Raw genomic sequence first — 24406 nt, forward strand, 5'->3', positions numbered from 1 at the left:
CATCCAGATGATGCATTCCACAGTTGGACCCACCATGCTGACCCATCCATCTGCTGGACTGTAGATAGGGAAGTTGTATAATTTGTAAAGATTGCACATTATCTGTAGCAAAAGCATTTTGTTATCCATTAAGTCTCTGCTCTACCAGCTAGGTCTTAAACCATGTGAAAAGGTCATCTCACTCACCACTCAGAGAAACTGAGAAAATCGTTGAAAGGGACACACTGATAAAAAGCGACTGTCAGTCTGTGTTGGAGTGAGGAACGTGAACACGAAAGCTTATCCAATCCTGTGAAGTATTTAGTCAGGAGCTACCATCCTGTATGGCCAAATTCCATTTGATTTATAAAGGTCTTCAAATTCCTGATACTCACTGATGGTAGCAGAAAATTAGGCACTGTTGAGAACCTGGCCTATCTTTCACTCTCAGTCTGAGTCATTAGATACCTTAGTGAATGCCTATGCGTTTATAGCAATTAGCTGCAAAACTTTGAACAGTTTATTAGAAACCAAAACCTTTTATATTAAGAAAGTTCTCTGGATGATTTTTCTGATTATTAGAGCATCTGGAAAAAACAAGGAAACTGAAATCAATGTTTTCCCTAGGTAATAATAAAATATAACACTATCTTGCCCTATAAATCTCCTCTCATTTTTAATGAGACTTACTGATATCCAATAAAAATGTAGGGAAAGGTAGAAATATGAGCACAAGTACAAATGAGGAAAGATGCATTAATACTGTAAATAACTACATACTGTGAACTTCGAGCCCACAACAAGAAAATAAAACAAATCCCTTACAAATTGGTCAATTGCTGAGGTGAGTAGCTCGAGAGAGGACGCCTTAAACACCACAGCGGGGGGAGAGCAGCGTCCAGGAGCCTCAACTCAGAGCGACAAGGGCTACCGAAGGAGGCTCAACTCCTTGACAGGACCTGCCCAGGAGCCGGCAGCTCAGCTGACGCGAGCAGGGACTCACCGGGGGCGGAGCCAGGAGGGGCGGCACCAGCCCTGACTGGGTAAAAACCTGCCCCAGGGAGCGCGGAGAACAGGGCGGGTAGAGGCAGTTCGCGTGGGCAGGTGAGCAGGATGGTGAGCACTCGCCGTGTGACCAGGCCCGCGTCTGGGAGCTCTGCGCTGCCTGCCCCGGCGGTGGCCACCATAAGCACCCAGACAGAGCCGATGAGAGGGGAGGCTGCAGTGCAGACTTCGGGGTGTAGAGAGTGCCTGCACTGGTCTGGTGAGGGACAGGTACACAATGGGCAGGGCTGCACTCGGTGCTCCCTGGTGGAGGTTCTCCTGCAGCAGGGGCTGAGCTGCAGGAAGCTATTAATAGGCTACAAGATGTCAGGGAAACTGAGAGGAAGCAGGACTGCTTGCTCCCTGCTAAAACTGTGCAGAGTCCTCAAGCTTCCCCTGTAGCTCAGGGAGGAAAGAAGGAGTCCGGTAACCTCTGAAGAGGGGAACTGGTGACAAAAGAAAACAACAAAAAAAAAAAAAGGAGGAAAAGGACGATTAAAAGCAAGGGACTTCCTCCTAAATCTGTTGTCCCCATGCAGAACCCCTTTGCTGTCCTGCAGGGGGCTCATAAGGAAACACACTTGTGCCAGAAACAGCCGGCTGATGCACTAGTAAAGAAGATCTCTACTGGTGCTGCCAGGAAAAAGCGACGGGTTGTAGTAGTAGGGGATTCTACTTTGAAAGGGATAGAAGCACTCGTCTATCAGCCTGACCCGGTCTCAAGGGAAGTGTGTTGCCTACCAGGGGCACGGATCACGGATGTGGCAGAGAGGCTGCCTGCTCTAGTAAGCCCCGCGGACTATTACCCATTTCTGGTGATACATGTGGGTGCTAGGGATATAGATCCAAGTCTTGGAAGGCAGACACAGGGCCTGTGAGAATGGAGACCTTGGGCCCACTGTAGGAGAGGAATTGGTTCGAGACCATCTTAAAAATCTGAAAGTTCACAAGACCATGGGTCCTGATGAAATCCATCCGCAGGTCCTGAAGGAGCTGGAGAATGAAGTTGCTAAGCCGCTGGCCATCATATTTGAAAAATCATGGCAGTCAGGTGAAGTTCCTGACGACTGGAAAAAGGGAAATATAACCCCCATTTTCAAGAAGGGGAAAATGGATGACCCAAGGAATTACAGACCAGTCAGTCTCACCTCTGTGCCTGGCAAAATCTTGGAGCAGATTCTCCTGGAAGGCATGCTAAGGCACATGAAAAACAGCAAGGTGCTTGATGACAGCCAGCATGGCTTCACTAAGGGGAAATCCTGCCTGACCAATTTGGTGGCCTTCTATGGTGGGGCTACAGAACTGATGGACAGCAGTAGAGCAGTTGATGTCGTCTACCTGGATTTGTGTAAAGCGTTCGACACTGTCCCACATGACATCCTTGTCTCTAAATTGGAGAGACATCAATTTGATGAATGGACCACTCGGTGGATACAGAACTGGCTGGATGGCCGCACACAAAGAGTTGAGGTCAATTGCTCAATGTCCAGCTGGAGACCTGTAATGAGTGGTGTCCCTCAGGGATCAGTGTTGGGACCGGACTTGTTTAACATCTTCGTCGCTGACATGGACAGTGGGATTGAGTGCGCCCTCAGCAAGTTTGCCGATGACACCAAGCTGTGTGGTTTGGTTGATACGCTGGAGGGAAGGAATGCCATCCAGAGGGACCTTGACATGCTTGTGAGGTGGGCTGATGCCAACCTCATGAAGTTTAACCATGCCAAGTGCAAGGTCCTACACCTGGGTCGGAGCAATCCCAGGCACAGCTAAAGGCTGGGCAGAGAAGAAATTCAGAGCAGCCCTGTGGAGAAGGACTTGGGGGTGCTGGTCGATGAGAAAATGAACATGAGCCGGCAGTGCGCGCTTGCAGCCCAGAAAGCCAACCGTATCCTGGGCCGCATCAAAAGCAGCGTGACCAGCAGGTCAAAGGAGGTGATCCTGCCCCTCTACTCTGCTCTTGTGAGACCTCACTTGGAGTATTGTGTGCAGTTCTGGTGTCCTCAGCATAAAAAGGACATAGAACTGTTGGAACAAGTCCAGAGGAGGGCCACGAGAATGATCAGGGGACTGGAGCACCTCCCATATGAAGATCGGCTGAGAAAGTTGGGGCTGTTCATCCTGGAGAAGAGATGGCTGCATGGAGACCTCATAGCAGCCTTCCAGTATCTGAAGGGGGCCTATAGGGATGCTGGGGATGGACCCTTAATTAGGGATTGTAGTGATAGGACAAGGGGTAATGGATTAAAACTTAACCAGGGGAAGTTTAGATTGGATATAAGGAGGAAATTCTTTCCTGTTAGGGTGGTGAGGCACTGGAATAGGTTGCCCAGGGAGGTTGTGAATGCTCCATCCCTGGCAGTGTTCAAGGCCAGGTTGGACGAGGCCTTGGGTGATATAGTTTAGAGCGAGGTGTCCCTGCCCATGGCAGGGGGGTTGGAACTTGATGATCTTAAGGTCCTTTCCAACCCTAACTATTCTATGTTTCCAAATCTTTCATTACTTCCAACTGAAAGGTGATAGGAAATACTCACTTCTAGTTGTTTACAACAGAGAATGTTTGTGTGCCAGAAACTTCCCCTGTGTCCAACAGAGCCAGTGCCTTCTGGTGTCAAGCTGGATTCACCACCAGCCAAGGCTGAGCCCATTAGCCATGACTATAGTGCCTCTGGCATAACATATTTAATGAGGGGGAAATACTGTTATGCAACTACAGCCAGAGAGAGGAGTGAGATTTTGTGAGTGGAATATCTCTGCAGAAACCACAGTCAGTGCATAAGGAATTCCAACAGTTGTCCTTTCAGGCTGTGGTGAAGTCTATGGTGAAGCAGGGCATAACTCAGAGTTACCTTATCATGGAATTAGAGACAGGTATCCCTCGATCTTTTCTTCTCGTCCCATGATTTTTCTATATCTTTTTGCAATAGTTTAAGAGATATGGGAATAGCCATGTATCAATATATTTTTCTTAGCCTTTGGATTTTATTTTTAACAAGGTGGAATAGTTTAACATACATATCCAATGTGCTGACTAATTTCCTTGTTTATTTTACTATCAAGCAGAAAGTGTTTTAATCTGCTACAGTTTCCCCCCCTGTCTCCTTACTCTGTGCTCCCTGCAGTTTAGCATGTAACTGCTTTCTCATTTCTGAAACATAATGGGCCAAAGCAATTTAGGTGGAATATATATACATTTTTCCACAGCTGTAACTGCATTGACTGACATGAGAAGACTCCAGATAAACAAATAAGAAAGTTCCTTTGTTAAGTCAGGCATGACTTTGAAATTCCTTGAGCTATTAGACTGCATCCCTTTTTATTCATGCAGTACAAAATAAATGGAGGTGCTTACAGAATTTATATTAAATGTCACATATTTAAACCTGTTCAGATAGAGTAAAACAGAGTCTCACCGTTAAAGTAATTAAAGTCACTGTAGTTTCTTGGGATTGGCACGAAATGAATTCAACATCATGTTTAGTAGTTTGCAACATGGCTTTAAACTTAAGTTATAACTTCTTGTTCTTGAATATCTTCTTTTCAAGTATATGTCAGGCTATACACTTTTATTACAGAAATGAAAGGCTAAGGAAGAAACACAAGCATATATGAAAAGCAAAAAAGAATTCTGGTAGATCAAAGGTAATAAAAGACAAATCGGTAAATATATGAAGGCCAAAATAATCTGCCTTTAAGTGGCTTTTGGGAAAATATTTTAACAAGTATGAACATGACAGTTATAGAGGGATCATTTCTCTGACATGCCCTGTCAGCATCTTGCAGTCACTGGTACAGAAACTTCTCAGAGCATTACACACTCCTTCAGGCTGAAATGACCTTCAGAGGTCATCTGGTCCAACCTGCTGCTCAGAGCAGGTCCAATTATGATGGACTGCTCAGGGCTTAGTTCAATCAAGTTTTGAACATCTTAAAGCACAGAAATCCCACAGCCACTTTGAGTATGGCCTTGAATATTTAATGACTGTCATGGTAAACCTTTTTGATTTATATCTAATGGAAATTGCTCTTTTTCTTTCTGAGAAGTCTGATTCTTGTTTACCCTCTTCCATTACATAGCCAGTTACACACGCTTAACTGCCTGAAGGCTAGACCTTTTTTTTGACAAAATATAGTTAATCAGATGGGAGCAAAATCTAGATATATGATTCTCAGGGTCGTAGAGCCTGGAACTGATACTAATTCTAATTTAGGTGGTAAATCAGGAAGTCTTAATCTCATTTACTTTTAAATCTCTTAGACTTTTAGAGGTCTTAATCTCCGTTACTTTTAAATTAAACATAATTGAGGCTATAGCTTCAGTAGGTTGAAGACAATCAATATCTAAGTAATTTTAGAAGACATATGTAGGTCAGTTAAAAAATGGAAAAAAAAAAATCAGCCTATGCTTAAATAAAGCCATTTGGCCTAAATATATAAACCATGCGTAACTAATTCAGCAAGTTGTTAACTGCTTCACAACTGTTGGAACTGCAGAACTCACAACTCAGACTGAAAGACCTGACACCATAAACATTTCGAGTTATGGGCTGATAAATATAAAGAGTAATGGGTAGGGTTATCCAACAGACCTTCCACGAATGAGTGATCTGTATTTGCATTAGAATGAGGATGATTTACAAATGCCAAAGTGCCACATTTTAGTTTAATGATATACATATGTCAGGAGATTTTTATTAAATATGCCACATCTATATGACTTTGCACTATATTTCAAAAGAAATAAGAAATGGGTATCAAATTAAATCAAAGTCACAAAAGAATCAGTGGCCACTATGATGAAAATAAGGCTGTGTTTCAGTCATTATAGTTGTCAAAATCCTTCTTTGTATTCTGGAAGGAGGATGGCTTGTGGAAAAATGAAGGAAGATTTGAAGCATTCATCATAAGTCACAGTTATTTCAGTTCTTCACTTTCATGGCTCAAAATGTTAACAAATTATGAAAATATTTTTTTGTTAAAATTTTAGATCTTAAAATGCATTCAAACATATGGTCTCCTTAAGAGGCCTTCAGCACTTTTCCTAATATATCTTCTGTCAGATTTCCTGTATCAAACTTTCAAATCCAACTCATGGAAGCTGGCTAGTCAAATTAAAAAAAAAAAAAAAAAAAAAAGAAAAGTGTTTAAAAAGTATACTGGTCAGGAGAAAAAAAAAACCAAAACACTTTTTTTTTTTCCCCAACAATAAAATATTAACTTTTCAATAATGTATGAAGCATCTACCTACAACAGATGAGGCATAACATGCCTAATGGACCAAAACTGACATCTAACAGACTAGTGTTTCTCAATTTATATTAATATGCAAATATATCTCAGAGAGAAATTTTCAGTTCTAAAATTTAATCTACCAAGAAAGAAATGAACAGGTAACAGGAAAAAAAAAAAAACAGGAGTGTAGAGGGATTAAGATTTTTAAGTGTCCAGGATAAAGACCTATCATGAGTTGAATCTGGTCACACATTATTTCAAATTTTGAATTAACCCTTTTTCTAAATCTTCAAGTGTATGCAATGATTTAACTGTTATGCAATGATTTAAGTGTAAGGTTGATAATTAGCGGATTAGAAGACTTCTAAAATATCTGGAATTAATTTAATGAATGACAGCCAATTAACTGTTTTCTATTAGAAAGCAGGGGGTAGCAGCAGTCAAGAAATATTCTTGACACTTACAACTAAATTTGAAATAAGAAATACAAAAAAAGTCTAAGAAATCGATGTAACTCATCTAAGAGAAGGCAATAGCTATCACACTTATTCTAAAGAACCTGATATTTAAAGGCATTTATTAAAAATTTTTAGAACAGAAAAGTTTAAGACCTTTAAAGGATTTCCTAGTAATTTAAGGTTGTCTTTCCTTTGTTAGGTTCTTTTACTAACCTGCAAGCTTTACTTGTACATCACTAATATAAATAATTTACATTCTTACAGGCTTTGTTCATACAGCAAATATCTACTTTATTTTGAATATAGAATGGTCACATGAAAATTAAAAATATATAGAGTCTTAATGGACAAGAATGACAACGTTCCTGTTTCCTTCCATGAGGCCATAATTTCATCTCGAAGAACTGTAGAAGAGCTTCCTTTACTATTTTTCCAAGTTTGACATATTTTAATAGAAAACCTATAATTAATATTATAATAAAATGATAAGTAATTAATTGTATTAAAATGGTTTGAGCAGTACTTTTGAGTGATGTGCAAGCATTACTCTGCTACTGCTATCACCTCAGTGATTTTATGATTCCTGTCAGCAGTGGATAATAAAACAAGTGAGATACAGAGAATCAGGCATATTTCTCCTTTGTTAAACCTGAGAAAGGGCTAGTTTAAGGAGACAGATAATTTAGTGGGTTTGAAGGACGTGCTAAAACTGATTATGATGCTCTTATCAATCCTTATTCTTTTAAAATTTCTTTATAATCCAAATAGCTCCATTTCTTTTGGGAACCTTTCAGCAGTTCTTTGAGATCAATCACTGTAAAGAGAAAAAAACAACAAACCACACATCCAAAACCGAAAAAGCGACGAACCAAAACCCCAAACCAACTAACAGCCATCATGCAATTGTATTGATTCAGTAGTGTTAAACCCAATATCACAGAAAATATGCCCTCATAGAGAACAACTAAAAGATATTAACCAAGTATTCATCAGCTATAGAATCCAATATGTTGTCCTTAAGTAGAGCCCACTATCACTTACCAGAAGTAGTACTCAGTAGGAGACCCAGGCCCTGAAAGGCACCAAATGAGAAATACTAAAGCAGAAATATTGATTAACCTTTCTTGCAAAGCAAAAGAAACAACTAGTGACTTTAATTTTTATTCTTCTGTTACGCACCATCACCAAATGAACTGCAGCTGCCAACACCTGTTTGTGCAGCAGCTGTAGAAAACATTCCTTGCATTTTGCATTCTTGATTACTTTGTTAAATAAAGCATTGTAAGAGAAGCAGGGTCATCAGAATGAAGGCTGTGAGAACTTCAAGTCTAAAGAGATGCTAATCTGAAGTCATAAGACTTTTGTCAAAAAAGTATCACAGTATGTTAGAGATTGGAAGGGACCTCAAAAGATCATCTAGTCCAATCCCCCTGCCGGAGCAGGAACACCTAGATAAGGTTACACAGGAACGTGTCCAGGCAGGTTATGAATGTCTCCAGAGAAGGAGACTCCACAACCTCCCTGGGCAGCCTGTTCCAGTGTTCTGTCACCCTCACTGAGAAGAAGTTTCTTCTCAAGTTTAAGTGGAACCTCTTGTGTTCCAGTTTGTACCCATTGTCCCTTGTCCTGTCATTGTTTGCTACTGAGAAGAGCTTGGCTCCATCCTCGTGACACTCCCCCTTTATATATTTATATACACTAATAAGGTCACCCCTCAGTCTCCTCTTCTCCAAACTATAGAGACCCAGCTCCCTCAGTCTTTCCTCATAAGGGAGATGCTCCACTCCCTTAATCATCTTAGTTGCCCTGCGCTGGACTCTGTCCAGCAGGTCCCTGTCCTTCTTAAACTGAGGTGCCCAGAACTGGACACAATATTCCAGATGAGGTCTCACCAGGGGAGAGTAGAGGGGAAGGAGGACCTCTCTCGACCTCCTAACCACCCCCCTTCTAATACACCCCAGGATGCCATTGGCCTTCTTGGCCACAAGGGCACAGTGTCGGCTCATGGTCACCCTGTCGTCCACTAGGACCCCCAGGTCCCTCTCCCCTACACTGCTCTCTAACATGTCGTTCCCCAACCTATACTGGAACCTGGGGTTGTTCCTGCCCAGATGCAGGACTCTACACTTTCCCTTGTTATATTTCATCAAGTTATTCCCCGCCCAACTCTCCAGCCTGTCCAGGTCTCGCTGAATGGCAGCACAGCCTTCTGGTGTGTCGGCCACTCCTCCCAGCTTAGTGTCATCAGCAAACTTGCTGATAGTACACTCAATTCCCTCATCTAAATCATTGATGAATATATTAAATAATACTGGGCCCAGTACCGACCCTTGAGGCACTCCACTAGATACAGGCCTCCAACTAGACTCCGCCCCATAGACTACAACTCTCTGGCTTCTCTCCTTCAGCCAGTTCACAGTCCACCTCACTACCCGATCATCCAGACCACACTTCCTCAATTTAGCTGCGAGGATGCTGTGGGAGACTGTGTCAAACGCTTTGCTGAAGTCAAGGTAGACCACATCCACCGCTCTGCCATCATCCATCCACTGTGTTATTTCCTCATAAAAGGCTATGAGATTGGTCAAGCATGACTTCCCCTTGGTGAAGCCATGCTGACTGCCCCTCATAATCCTCTTATCCTTGATGTGCCTTAAGATGGCACCAAGGATAAGGTGTTCCATTACTTTCCCAGGAATGGAGGTGAGGCTGACTGGTCTATAGTTACCCGGGTCCTCCTTCTTGCCCTTTTTGAAGACGGGAGTGACATTTGCTTTCCAGTCCTCAGGCACCTCTCCCGTTTCCCAAGACTTGGTAAAGATGATGGAGAGCGGTCTAGCAATGACCTCCGCCAGTTCCCTCAGCACCCGCGGGTGCATCCCATCTGGACCCATGGATTTATGGATGTCCAGATTACTCAACTGGTCTCTAACCCATTCCTCATCGACTAAGGCAAACCGCTCCGTTGACCTGTCTTCATCTGAGGTCTCAGCGGTACAGGGCTCTTCAGGACTGCCTCTGGCAGAGTAGACAGAGACAAAGAAGCCATTCAGTAACTCTGCCATCTCTGTATCTTCTGTCACCAGGGCACCCGCCCCGTTCATCAGCGGGCCTACATTGCCTCTGGTGTTAGTTTTATCTGCCATGTATTTGAAAAAGCTCTTTCTGTTGTCCTTGACCCTTCTCGCCAGCTTCAATTCCAAGGAGGCCTTAGTCATCTTAGCTGCTTTCCTACATCCTCTAGCAGCAGCCTTATATTCCTCCAGGCTACTGACGAAACAGTAACATTAATGCAGTTAAATTTAATGATCTAGTTACTTTAATCAATGAAACTAGAGTATTTGTAGAGGTAATACCTTTAGATAATGCCTCAGGACTTTCAAATGTTATTTGCTGTATTCTGAGTTCTAGCATCTGAGTAAGGCTAGTAAAACCAGTGAAAATTACATAAGGGCTTTATTATGACATATGGTGGTTGGTTGACTTTGCCTGGCTGCCACATAACCAATAAGCCACTCTCTCACTCCCATCTTCAATCAGAGAAGAGAAAGAACATAGGACGAAAGGCTCATGGGTTGAGATAAGGACAGGGAGAGATCACTTAGCAATTAATATCACAGGCAAAACACACTCCACTTAGGGAAATATGTTAATCAAATTTAATCAAATCAGAGTACAGTAACTAGAAATAAGCCCAAATTTTACAACACCTTACCCCCACCCCTTCCTTCTTCCCAGGCTCAGGTTCACTATCAACTTCTCTACCTTCTACCCCTCAGCAGTACAAGGGAACATGGAATGGATGTTGTGGTCAGTTCATCACATGTTGTCTGTGCTGCTCATTTCTCATCAGAGGAGAACTTCTCACACTCCTGCTTCAACCTGTCCAGGTTGGACAGAGCCTTGGGTGACATGATTTAGTGGGAGGTGTCCCTGCTCATGGCAGGGGGTTGGAGCTAGATGATCTTAAGGTCCTTTCGAACCCTAACTATTCTGTGATTCTATGATGCTAACCTGGTGTCCCTCCCACAGGCAACAGTCCTCCACAAACTTCTCCAACATGAGTTTGTCCCATAGGCTGCAGATCTTCATGAGCTGGTCCAGCATGGGTCCCTCCCTTGGGATGCATTCTTCAGGAACACACTGTTCCAGCAAGGATCTCCCATGGGGCCATGGCTCCTGTCAGCAAACCTTCTCCAGCATGGGCTCCTGTCTATGTGGCCACAGGTACTGCCAGGAGCCTGCTGGCTCTGTGGAGGCCCGGGGGGGGTGGGTCACAGCCTCCTTTGGGCATATCCCTGCTCCTGTATGCAGTCATTCATAGGCTGCAGGTGGATATCTGCCCCACCCTACATCTCCATGGGCTGCAAGTGGATATTTGCTACACTGTGGATCTCCATGTGCTGTGGGGGCACAACCTGCCTCACCATGGTCTTCACTAAAAGCTTCAGGCGTCAGGCATGTCTGTGTCTACACAGTTGTTTCTCTCACATATCCTCACGTCTCTCTCCTGCCTGCCATTGCTCCTATGCAGTAACTTTTTCCCCTTTTTAACCATGTTATCCCGGAGGTGCTACTGCTGTGGTTGATGGGCTCAGCCTTGGCCAGTGATAGGTCTGTCTTGGAGCCAGTTGGTGTTGGTTCCATCAAACATGGGACAGAATTCTAACAGAAGCCATCCCTGTAGACCCCTGTTACAATAACTTTGGCATACAAACTCAGTACACACATCTACTGCATTTTCTGTTGGAGTGGATAAACAAAGGTGCCACAGTTAAAAATAATTAAGATCTACGTGGAACTCTTTTACCTTCTGGTAGTGAGAAATGCTGAAGGGGTTGTGGCATTTGGGCAGTTATTTCTGTTTCCATGGGATGTTGGCTGGTCTCCATCATGGATGGCAAGTGTGCTGGTGTAGTTTGTGAAGGACATTTTTTCACTTGTATGAATAGTGTGTATCTATATAGCTACCCACAGAGGAAACTCCTTGGTAACAATATAAGAGATCAGTTTCACTTAACCCTCAGTTCTTAAGAAAGTATCTTAAATTTAGAGTTTGGTGTAATGTAATTTCTTTTCCTCTTAATGAGCCTATACTTATAAAGACCTTATGAGCTTCTATACAAAAAGAAAGACGGTGTTGCTGTAGGCTTGCTGTAGAGGTATTTCACCAGGTTGTAACACAAGGATTGTTTCTGTTTAATTGTTAAATATTATAATTTATATACTTAGAGGCAACACTGTGCTTACATATTTTATCTCAGATTGGATTTAAGGAATCAGAATATTGGGCTGGAATAATGCAGGGCATGTACACAATTATAGCTGCATAAGGGGAAAAAAAACTTTTTCATTCAGTTAAGATGCATGTGCTACATCACAGCTTTTAATTCATACATTTCCACTTTCCAATTCTTATTATGCACTAGCATATCTTTTTCAATATGAATTTTATTATATATTTCCTCTACCTTTAATTTTTCTTATCTATGTTACATTCTTTCTTTTCAGTTCTCACTAATACTGTCAATGATTCCCAATTTAATATAATTCAATTTTTTTCATTTTCATTTTTTTCATTTTTCACTTGTCACCTGGCCTCAGTTTGATGCCGATCCTTTTGTTAGACATATCTGTTACTGTAGCTGTGTGCACATGTGTTACTATGAAAGACACTAGTTATTTTTTAATTAATTTTGACTGACAAGATTTTTGTTCTAATTCAATAAAGCAGTTAATCTTGTGCAATGTGGATCCATTGCTCAAGGGAGATCTTCCCAATGAAAAAGTGTTGCACAAAGGGCTGGTAAGTCCTGCTCTGGTACAATCTGTAATTCCCTGTTCAGGAAAGACAGGAGCAGAAGTCAGAGGAGTAAAAATCCCACCTACTTGGGGTAAACAAAGATAACGTGGCTTGTTTAGCTAACAGAACAGAAGCTCTGTGTGGATAGCCAGAGTAAAGCTTGGGTTGGAGCTCAGCTTTGTAACTGAAGACCAATAAAAAATAAAATAGCTCAGTAGTAATTATGCATAATTTAGGATGGAAGTTTAAATTTTTTTTTTAGTAGTTCAGAAACTGGATAATTATGATCTATCCGTTTAAAAAATATTTCTATTTATAAATGAATGGACCACTCGGTGGATAAAGAACTGGCTGGATGGCGCACATGAAGAGTTGTGGTCAATGGCTCAATGTCCGGCTGGAGACCTGTAACGAGTGGTGTCCCTCAGGGATCAGTGTTGGGACCGGTCTTGTTTAACATCCTCGTCGCTGACATGGACAGTGGGATTGAGTGCGCCCTCAGCAAGTTTGCTGATGACACCAAGCTGTGTTGTTCGGTTGATACGCTGGAGGGAAGGAATGACATCCAGAGGGACCTTGACATGCTTGTGGGATGGGCTGATGCCAACCTCATGAAGTTTATCCATGCCAAGTGCAAGGTCCTACACCTGGGTCAGAGTAATCCCAGGCACAGCTACAGGCTGTGCAGAGAAGAGATTCAGAGAAGCCCTGTGGAGAAGGACTTGGGGGTGCTGGTCGATGAGAAAATGAACATGAGCCGGCAGTGTGCGCTCACAGCCCAGAAAGCCAACCATATCCTGGGCTGCAATCAAAAGGAGTGTGACCAGCAGGTCGAAGGAGGTGATCCTGCCCCTTTATTCTGCTCCCGTGAGACCTCACTTGGAGTATTGTGTACAGTTCTGGTGTCCTCAACATAAAAAGGACATGGATATGTTGGAAGAAGTCCAGAGGAGGGCCACGAGAATGATCAGGGGACTGGAGCACCTCCCTTATGAAGATAGACTGAGAAAGTTGGGGCTGTTCAGCCTGGAGAAGAGAAGGCTGCGTGGAGACCTCATAGCAGCCTTCCAGTATCTGAAGGGGCCTATAGGGATGCTGGGGATGGACTCTTCATTAGGTACTGTAGTGATAGGACAAGGGGTAATGGGTTAAAACTTAACCAGGGGAAGTTTAGATTGGATATAAGGAGGAAATTCTTTCCTGTTAGGGTGGTGAGGCACTGGAATAGGTTGCCCAGGGAGGTTTGAATGCTCCATCCCTGGCAGTGTTCAAGGACAAGGCCTTGGGTGATATGGTTTAGAGCAAGGTTTCCCTGCCCAAGGCAGGGGGGTTGGAACTTGATGATCTCAAGGTCCTTTCCAACCCTAACCATTCTATGATTCTGTGTTTCTATAGCAGCAGGAAATTAGACTATAGAGGACCCTTCCAGTCAATGTCATATGCTTTGATGTTTTTAAGTTTATTCCTGACAATCTCAAAGACATTATTGAATTAAAGCAAATACAGTTTTTCATAATTTGTGAGACTGAGATTGCAATACTGTTATGATATTACCATATTCTATTTTCTACTTATGTGTTATTGGACTCCATCAGATTTTTGGGGTAGTAGATGTTTGGCCTGCCATGTAGAGGTACTTTTGTTTTAATTCTTGAAAATAGTGAGAATGATACCTGTAATTTTTTAAGTATTATCACAGTTGGCATCTAAGACAGCAGTGAAGCATACAGGACAGCACTTTCTTACATAACAGAACTAATATTGACCTTGCTATTATTTCTTTTCTGCACATGGATTCTCTGATAACTAATGCAGATAGCCAACCTGTAATCTTTTCTTTATTAACCCTTGCATTTTTCATTGAAAATGTAAAAATTTCATTTGTTTAGAACCCTCTATTTATTAAATTGGGTTCATTTGAAAATACCCAGTTCAAAAATTATTGGAAAGAGAATTAGTTACACCTATGTAAATGCAGTGCAATAAAACACTCTTCCTCAAGCTACTAGGCTAAAGAGGATACTCTTCACAGGAAATTTTGTAGTCTGAGGTTAAAGACATGTACAATCAAGTAATACAACTAAAAGAACAGAAAAAAGCAAAGGCATAAACTATATAAGGAAACTTACTTTAATACGCAAATTAATCACAGAGCCCTTGTTATGTAGTTTGTAATCAGCAAATGTCGGTTTTCAGGTGTTTAAATAAATGTCTCTGAAAGATGCATGCACTTATTGTAGTCTTTTTCTGTTAGTCACATATAAGAATAACACCGATCAACGGTAGTGTATGGTCCTCATAACTGAAGCTCCATTTTGATAAGTACAATAATTCATAAAATAGAGCTATCTAGGATTTTTGGTTGCATCTTTAATCTTCTGAAAATACAATATTTATTGCAAATACAATATAAGGAAGATGATTTACATTTCTTCATTCTTGGGCTTGCAATAAAAATATAATACAATAATTCAGTGAATATTTGTTCAGGTTAGCAGAAATGACCCAAATTGTTTGAACATGGTAATAAAATGAAAAATGAAAGTGTTTGGTAATGGATTATTACATTTTATGGCCATACATTTATGTCACATAATTCAAATTGTTTCATCCTGCTGTGTATAAGAAACCCCCGCTAGTATGTAGCTACTAATTTTAAGGTAGAGTCAGGTCCAGATAATCAGTTTAACATCAACAACAAGAACAAGAAATATGAATTTGTGTTTAATAGGTCTATGGTTAGGACAGACTAACTAGACATGTTAATCCAAATAATGCTCAGAGTGTAGAATCATAGAATTATAGAACAGTTAGGGTTGGAAAGGACCTGAAGATTATCTAGTTCCAACCCCCCTGCCATGGGCAGTGACACCTCACACTAAACCATGTCACCCAAGACTCTGTCCAACCTGGCCTTAAGCACTGCCAGGATGGAGCATTCACAGCTTCCTTGGGGAACCCATTCCAGCATCTCACCACTCTTACAGTAAAGAACTTCCTCCTTATATCCAATCTAAACTTCCCCTGGTTAAGTTTTAACTCATTACCCCTTGTCCTGTCGCTACAGCCCCTAAAAGAAGAGTCCCTCCCCAGAATCCTTATAGGCCCCCTTCACATACTGGAAGGCTGCTATGAGGTCTCCCACACAGCCTCCTTTTCTCCAGGCTGAACAGCCCCAACTTTCTCAGCCTGCCTTCATACAGGAGGTGCTCCAGTCCCCCGATCATCCTCGTGGCCTCCTCTGGGCTTGTTCCAACAGTTCCATGTCCTTTTTATGATGAGGACACCAGAACTGTACACAATACTCCAAGTGAGGTCTCAGTGTACCCCGTCTGAAAGCAAAAAGGGTTATTTTACCCAGCCTCAGATTAAAACTGATCCCAAATCTCAGTCTCTTTCTATAGGTAATCTTTAAAACAAGCACTGAATTGGCATTAGTGTAAGCACAAGCTACATCAGTAAACCCATCAAACTGCACCTTCGTAAGATTACTTTTGTCCAGTTTCTCACAGCAGTATCTGAAGCATTGTCTCTAAGGTAATTGACTGATGGCAGAAGAAACTAGTTGCTTGTTACCACTTTGAGTCAGACATTTATGCCTTTCTTGAGATACTGTCCAGCAGGAACATTTCTCAGACCATTCCTATCACACACACAAGGATGGGAATTTCTCTCTTCACTGTGCAGAAATTGGGGGGTTCACATAGCAACTGGGAACTTCTGGCAGTAATGGTACTAAGATCCAAGGTAAATGCAACTCCCCTCTTCAGGGACATACAGTGTCTACAGCCTGTAAGCTCTCCAGAATGAGTCAGAGGAAGAAAACAGAAAACCAAGGGATTGACTTTCTCAGACTTCAGAAGATGACGTTAATACCATCTCCCCATACAAGCTCTGTCAGATACAATACTGGAACTCTATACCAGGTTTGGGACTGCAAGACTCAAGAACTGATTTCAGCCATCAGCTTTCAGCAGGTGTGCTTATGGAAGCAATGCAAATGATGGTTTTAAAATGGGTTAAAAGACTCAACTCAGGTTTAGCCAGCATCTTTGATATATTTGGCTTCTTCATAAGCATTTAGGGGAAAAAACAAAAAAAACAAACAAACAACAAAAAAAAAAAAAAAAAAAAAAAAGAAAAAGGGGGGACTAGAAGGATCCAGAATTACTCTGTCACTCTTACTCTAAAATTATTTATGTGTTCATTAACTTGCATGTTTTCAAGTAGCAGGTAAAATCATTCGGCATTCCTCTGAGAAGTATAGAGTAGCAGTATTTCATTTCGATAGCACCATGCTGATTCTGTTTGGGCTGAATTACCTCAGTTTGGATAAATGTTTACAGTGGTCTTTCAGCAACAAAAAGACACTTGAATTATCTAGCATGACCTATTATTTTGTTATAGTGACACAGTTAATGTACACTGCTAATATTTATTCTGTTCCTGTAAGTCTTTTGTTGTGGCAACTGGCAAACAGGATAGATGAGGAAATGGGGCTTTGGTCTGACCTTGTGACCAGTGTTGGAGTTCTTAGGAACCACCTTTATGCTGTAAGAATAGTAATACCATCAAACACTGAATAAAAAAAGGAATTGGATTCAAGGAGTCCAGGTACAAGCCTGGTTTCATGGTACTATCAAAACTGAGAATCTAAAGGTCATTCTGTTTCATGACTTGATCCCAGAAGCCATATTCTTGGTCATAACATGAGACTTCTTTATGTAGAATAAAAATATATATATTTCAAGACTATTTCAATAGACTATTCAAATATTTCACCGAACTGTAGAATATCTTGAGTTGGAAGAGACCCATAAGGATTATCTAGTCCAATGCTTTATTATTATATTATTCCTAGCTCCCTTACACCCATATCTTGGCATTTTTATCGCACTCATTTGAGGAAGAAATTACCTGATTTTAACTTTTCCTACAGTCTTTTTCTCTTCTTTCCTTTTCCACAAGTTTGAAAGAACAGCTGCTGCCTGATACAATTATTTTAATTGTTTGCATGCTATAAAACTGTTAAAAGCAATTTTAATTTTAACAGTAAATAGGTTTTACTGCCAAGATATACTTTTGCTTATAGCAATAGATGGCAACGGGTGGTTAAAAATACATTTGATTCTGAACTATTATTTCTCCTGTATCCACCGTATAATCAATGAAGTGATACTATTTTGCCCTCAGGAAAAAAAAATAGAAATGCTAATGGAAGCAATTAAAAGATATGAATAATACTGACACCTCTTTATTATCTTTCAGGTACATTCGGAGTTACCCGACACATTAAATGGTAATGATGCAGTTACAGTTATTTTCCAGTTGACATGATTAGTTCTGTGGGCCAGCCACATTTACCTTGTGCTTTGAAGCCCTTCATACTAAGTTATTTGATTTAGAAAATAAAGTAAATAGGTATATGAAATGACCTCATCCCTAATTTTGAAAGCCATGGGTAAGAATGCCATTTCCATGGTCTACAGCACTAGTCTAAGTTACATGAGTGTTGTGTTCCTTAGACTGGGGAGTTTCAGACTGGAATGGTGTAAAGAACAGACATTTAGGGCTACAAAACCAGAAGTATTACACTACAACAAGACATCTGACCCTTGAGTTAGATACTTGCATCCATGTTTATACCCTCAAAATGTCCCATGCTTCCTAGTCTGAGCAAGGTACCTTGAAAGAAGCCTGAGTTTTTTGATGCTGACATCTTCATCTGAGCTTTTTTTTTCAGCTTCTGGGGTATTTCTGTTGTCTGAAGAGAGGCCACATAGTAAGCTTTTTCTAGAAACGTAAATGCTGTCAGGAATCTATTCATATCTTGTAAGGACCCCTGAAAAAGCAAATACGTATCTGTGGTGTGCAAGAAAAAGTTCCAAATTGCTTGAGCATGCTTTTGAGACTAGCAGTCAATGAAACATAGAGGAGATATGAAGTGTTGCGAGTCACAATGTTAATAATAACAAACTGATATTCTGCACAGGATTTAACAATATGCCTGAAACAGCAGAGTAGACTTAACAAAGGAGGACTTGACATTCCTGTCTTCCTGATAATTCTTAAATGCTAAGTCTGGAAAGCTTCTGTGTAAAGCCTAGGCTATTTATTTACTAGAACTGGGAGCTTTGGCATGAACCAAAATACAGCCATTATTTCAAGCATCCACAATAAAAGTGTTTGTGCAGCCAACTTAAAATACAGAAGTTCAAATATGGCTTTAAATTGTATATCTAAAGTTATGTTGTTGTCTGTAATAGTAGTGAAATGAGAGACTCTGCTTGAAGAACACCAAAGGACTGCCTATCAAGAAAAAAGTTCTAGCATTTTACTTAAGAAAACAAATTGCTAACATTAAAAATTCTTTTTTATGATGATATATACTGCCTGCATGGTTTTCCATGCACATTAAGTACTTGTCCTAGTGAGAAACAATGCCTCCTCTCAAAGAGGTGACTAGAGCCCATTAATATATACCATGATTCTGTATGCTGAAAGCCATTAAAGTCTCCTACCTGTTAAAAGCAGGAACTGGGTAATAACACTGCTTCATCTAGTTTAAGTGTTGTGCTGCATATTGTATTGTTATTCATTGTGAATTTGACCCTTCTTATAAACTAGATAGCTATGTGTATTTTTAAGCATTCAAGAGCTATCAACATGTAATTTATTTTATTCACCTCTATATTGTTATTTTTTACAGCTGCATAAAATGTGCTTTTATTTTGCTCAAATATTTACCTTGTTTGCCTGATTGGCCTATATGACCAATTGTTTATTCTTTGATCATGCTAAAACATTGAGCCTTTTGCACTGCCTTCCATGTTATTGATTAGTCAATCAATAAGGAGGTATCGTTTTTTTCTTACATTTTTAATGCTTGAATACTACATTGCATGGCAACTATTGCCCAGCAGTTTGCATTGGACAAAGGAATAATACATTTCTTACTAAAAAGAAGTGCAAACCAAAGCTTCCCCCAAATGTTATCATCAAGATGCTTAAGCTAATAAAAGGCTAATAATGTTGGTTTAATAAGTGACATGGAAGAAGCGGCTTACACAGTCCATAAAATGGAAATTTCTTCATCAGGATGACCAGTTAAATGTGCACGGATAAATAAGTCAAAATCTGTCAGACAGCTGATCAGATAAATTCAAGTGTCAGCAGCTTAGAAAACAGGACATTCACCATCAATGTAGGAGACTTGAATAATAAATAGGGAGTATCAGAGAACAGTAGACATCAACAAATTAAACTGATGTCATTGTTAAATCAAGAGGGATGAGAATCATAGACAAATGGGAAGCTTAAGGTTAAAAACTACTTGCTGGTTGCATCTTCAATGGAGTATCCAGAGCTATAACCTCGTGAGGTGTTTGGGGACTTCCTGAGCTTCACCTTCAACCAAAATATGTATTCCCTTTTAAATATTTTCCTCAGGAAAAAAACCTTTTTTGTTGCAATAAGTGACTCATATAAAGAAACCCTCTCAGGTTGTGCAAAGGCAACTGCGATGCTTTTGGAGAAAACAAGAAAAATAGGGTACAATATCATCCATACTGGTTACTGGAAGCATAGCTTGTCTCATTCTAGTCTCTGAACCATGTCTGAGATTGTCCAGCAAAGTGCTATCTAAAACAGGCCAGAATTGCACTTGGTAAAGTGCTAATTGTTAACTGATGTGTATGGCTGAGGCTGTCTTAAGCCGCAACTTTGCCTCTTCTACCTTCTTCTCTGACATAATCAAGAGCTCTGAATACCCTCTGGAACAAACATTAAGAAAAGACTTAACAAAAACCTGTTGTGCTTCAAGTTCTGAGGTTGTAGATGAACAGGAGTTCAAAGATCACAATTATGAATTCCTATGGATGCTCTTATTGGTACGGAAAACACTTGAAATGAGATTGGTCTATATTTAGATAACTTAGATAACTTAGAAATTTGAAGAAGACCAAAGGAAAACTGCAGCTACAGGTCACCTCTTATCTGAGTTGTGTAAGTCAGGCAGATTTATTTTTTATTCCTTTTCTTACCTTAGTAGTTTCTAAATAAGAAATGTGAGGATCAGATATGAAGACATCTGACCACTCAGGCCCCTTCAAGATGTACTGAGGCTCCTACAGCTTACTGAATATTTTGTCCCATCTTTCCTTTCAGCAACCTGAACCTTCTCAACTGTCAGTGAAGCTGTCCAGTCAAACAGCTTAGGCAAGATTTAGGAAGTATGTCTTCATTAGAGATGGCAAATGGGATTCCTCATAATTGAAAAAGATGGCTGGGATTTTTAAAAAGCAAGACAGTAATTGTCATTTTTTCATTTTTACATGCTATGTTTTGCTGACATTTAAGCATTATGGTTTATCATGAGAGGATTCACTTGACTAAATATAGACATTAGCGTTCCGTAAGTCTCTGAGCTAGCTACCTTCATTAATTACAGATAAGGGTGAGAAATAAGGAGCTCTAGAAGTCAGTCATTACTTCACCTCAAATCTGAGTCCCTGTTTCCTTCACCTCTTTCCATTTTCCTATTTCTCTATTCCTCTTAGCTCAAAGTCAAGTGTTGCATTTCACACGGCTGACTAAAAAGAGAGCACATTTCCCAGGGGAAAAGGAGGGGAAGGAGTAGACAAGCTTCCCATACATGGGCCAAACCTTTCAGTTTCTCAAGTTTACACTGTTTTTTTTTTATACTGTCAAGCAAATGGACAAATCTGAAATTAAAATAATTCATAACTAGTTTATCTTTGTATGCCACTCCCTTCCAGCTTTTCACTGACTTGTTTTCTATTTAATTCCCTGAGTTTTCTCTTCTTTCTATAACATCATAATATATTGTCTAGATGTTTTATCTTGGCTTTCCATAGTGTTATAATCTAAAATGAAATTCCAAGATATCTGTTGGTACAAAAAGAAAACCTCAAAACCCCTCAAATAAATTGTAACAATAGATAGAAATGGTAAATAAATATACATGAGCTGTTTAAAATTTGAATTTACAAGAAATAAATATAGCACACCACTTTGGGGGAAATATGCAAATATTAATAAAACAATTATTAATGCTCTGGTTATATATTCAGATTTTTGTGATTCTTTGTTTAAGAAGTTGCACTGAGTTTGTGATGCTCATGCATAATAAAATCCATGTTTTAGAGCAGTTGTGGTTCAATTTTTGAGAGAAGAAAACTATCTCATGTTAGCAATGATGAGGAAAGGTGGATGCAGCCTGCACATAGCTGCTGAAAATCAAGAAAAGTCACGCTGAGAAATAAACTTGATGGTTATTTCTAACCCATCTGTTTCCCATAATATATGCATTTTACATCTGAAAGAGTCCCCGTGGCAGTACTTCATCTGCCTCAGATGACTGGTCACATCCCATAAACACCCTGCAGCACAGTCTGATGGGGAACATATACAGTCCTTCTATTAGAGGGAAAATGAGGCAGTCCATGTCATCAGGTTGAAGGAAAAAAAGCTCTCAGTGTTGCAGGTTTAACACGAGAGAAGAAAATGCTGATAGCGCCACCAGCACATGTGGCAGGAGTCAGGGCAAAAAACTCGTATGTAAAGTCATGATGCTGTCTGAGCAGCCATGGAGCTCTGTGCCATGCACAGGGGCAGGGTGAAGCCTAGACTTTGAGTTGAGCGATGTTTTGCTCCTATTGTCTAGACAGGCAGTTTCATTTATGAAGTACAGGCAGATGCACAGAGGATTTTTTATCTTGTCCTCTAGATCTGTTTGTATGTATCTTAGTGATGTACTGCTGAATTTGTACAAACCAGAGCAGTAGATTCTATGTAGTCTAGAGATGTTACCTATAACTGTCTGTGTCTGCCTCAGAAAAGGAGACGTAGAAGTTCCTTTCCATAAAGTTAGTTAGATTCTTAGAGCAAGAAATGAGAGGAGAAATTATGAGCTTTCTCATAAATATGGAATTGTCTCTGAATAATTATCTTCAGCACAGAGGATTGCAAGAGACGTTTTTACGTCACTGCTCCACGCCTATACACATGCATACTCTTTTAAAGAAATATTGCAAGTCTATTTATTCCCTACTTGTCAGTAGCACCTGATAAACACACTCAAATGTGTCAAGGAATATGTACAACCAAAGGCAAAGTTGTCAGAAGAACATAAATTTCCAAATACAGTTCTACAACTTGCTTTCTGGTTAACGATCAGCTTATTAGCTGTCAGCTTCATTGCCTAAGAAGCTTTTCATCTGGTCAAGGGTGGGAATCTTGTTGCTTTCCATAGACTCCTATTTCTGAAAGAAAAAAGAGATAGAACAAAAGCATACTTGAAGACAAGCATCTCTAATGGTAGTTAATACTATAAGATGTTAATAAGTTTTAGAGCGATTTTTCTTTTTAAAACATGAGAGATTTTTTTGTAAGATGCTTTTTAGTGTTTTCGATAACCTGTAAAGTTCAGTGCCATACAGTGAATACAGTTTTGCTTTCAGCAAGAAATTTGGGATTTACAGGAAAGTTAGGAGAAACACTTGCTCAGTTTGTTGACAACAGTTAGGCAAAATACTTTGAGGAAAACAGACATCACTCCTAGTATATATATGTCATGGCAGTGACATCAAGAAGTACCAGCACACATTTGCCAATCTTTCTTTAAGATTTCAGTGCAGAATGACACCAATACAGCGTTTTTCTCCAGAAGTCCTTTCAACATGATTTAGCTGAAAAATCCATACCTACAGGCTACCTTAAAAAAAAAAAAAAAAACCACCTTAGTTCATAGTCAACATCTTTTTCTTTTTTGTTTTTATTTCCTTCCCAATGTTTAGGCAGTACTTCAGTAATGGCATGGGATGGAAATTTATCCACATATGGAGTTCACAGGCACCTATCCAAAACAAGACATTTGATGCCAGAAGATAACGGTCATTAAACATGAAGTGAAATCCCTGTAGATGTTACACACATTTCAGAATGCAAGGATTTGATAGAGTATACTTCTATAGCAGTATCTTTTTCATATAGTGAATTCTAATATGAGTTGTCATGTTATAGCTAGCAATCTGGGTGATTTGTGAATGCATTTTACTATGGAAAGACAACAGAAAAATGCTTTTTTTTTTATGTTTAAAATGTGCAGCTTAGCTTTCCTTTGCAATGAACGAGGTCTTGGAAAACATTACTAAATTGATGTGATGATTGATGGCCAAGTCAGTTTCTACAGTCAGAATGAACCTGAAGTTTCATCATTCCTCTATCCTCATGAAAAATCATACTTAGAGAGTTTGCTGGAAAAGCTTGCATTTCACATATTATAAATATTATAATGTGGAAGCGATTTCTATTATAAATTCAGTCTTCTTTGACAAAAGATGATCAACACAATTTTTCTTGACTAGAGTCTATCAGAAAATGAGAGCACCAGGTATAAGGGGACATGTTTCTCTAATGGTAGAAAATTTCTCATGAAGCCCACAGGAATCTGTTTTCACCATGATAAATGGCTGATCAGGAGGTATTTGTCAAAATGCATGCCAAGTAATCTAGTAAGCATGCAGATGTTTTTAAAAATCTCACTCTGTTGTGCTGAAACCTGACATAAAGTTCAAAGACATGTTAAAACAGGACACCCTGTGCTCACATCTTTGATCTCAAGCTGGGAAGTAGAAAAAAGTGCTATCACATGGTAGGTTTGTTGTGAAGACAGCTGGACGTCCTGTTTGTCCACCACTCAGTAGATCTGTGTAAGTGCAATAAATACAAAGTGAAGATTCATTATAAAAGTGCAGTTGTTGCACATACATTCGTGGAAAGTCTCTTAAAAAAAAACTATAGATTTATTGGGATCTTGTCATACAGCAATGGTGCCTTGGGGTATACAATTTTTCCAACAGGGTAATCAATC

General features: G+C 40.0%; 1 long non-coding RNA gene across 1 annotated transcript; it reads right to left on the reverse strand.

Annotated features, from left to right (window-relative positions):
- Positions 1-5653: 5653 nt before the first annotated feature.
- On the reverse strand, positions 5654-7872 carry LOC133208975 (uncharacterized). Its single transcript, XR_009724536.1, has 2 exons — positions 7752-7872; positions 5654-6122 (listed from the first exon to the last, which is right to left on the reverse strand). It is a non-coding gene; the product is annotated as an uncharacterized LOC133208975 (long non-coding RNA).
- Positions 7873-24406: the final 16534 nt, after the last annotated feature.

The sequence above is a fragment of the Neopsephotus bourkii genome, unplaced genomic scaffold, assembly GCF_033783945.1.
Source record: "Neopsephotus bourkii isolate Nb327-2 ecotype Australia unplaced genomic scaffold, CSIRO-AGI_Nbou_v1 NB_314, whole genome shotgun sequence".
In the NCBI taxonomy this organism is placed as follows: Eukaryota; Metazoa; Chordata; class Aves; order Psittaciformes; family Psittacidae; genus Neopsephotus; species Neopsephotus bourkii.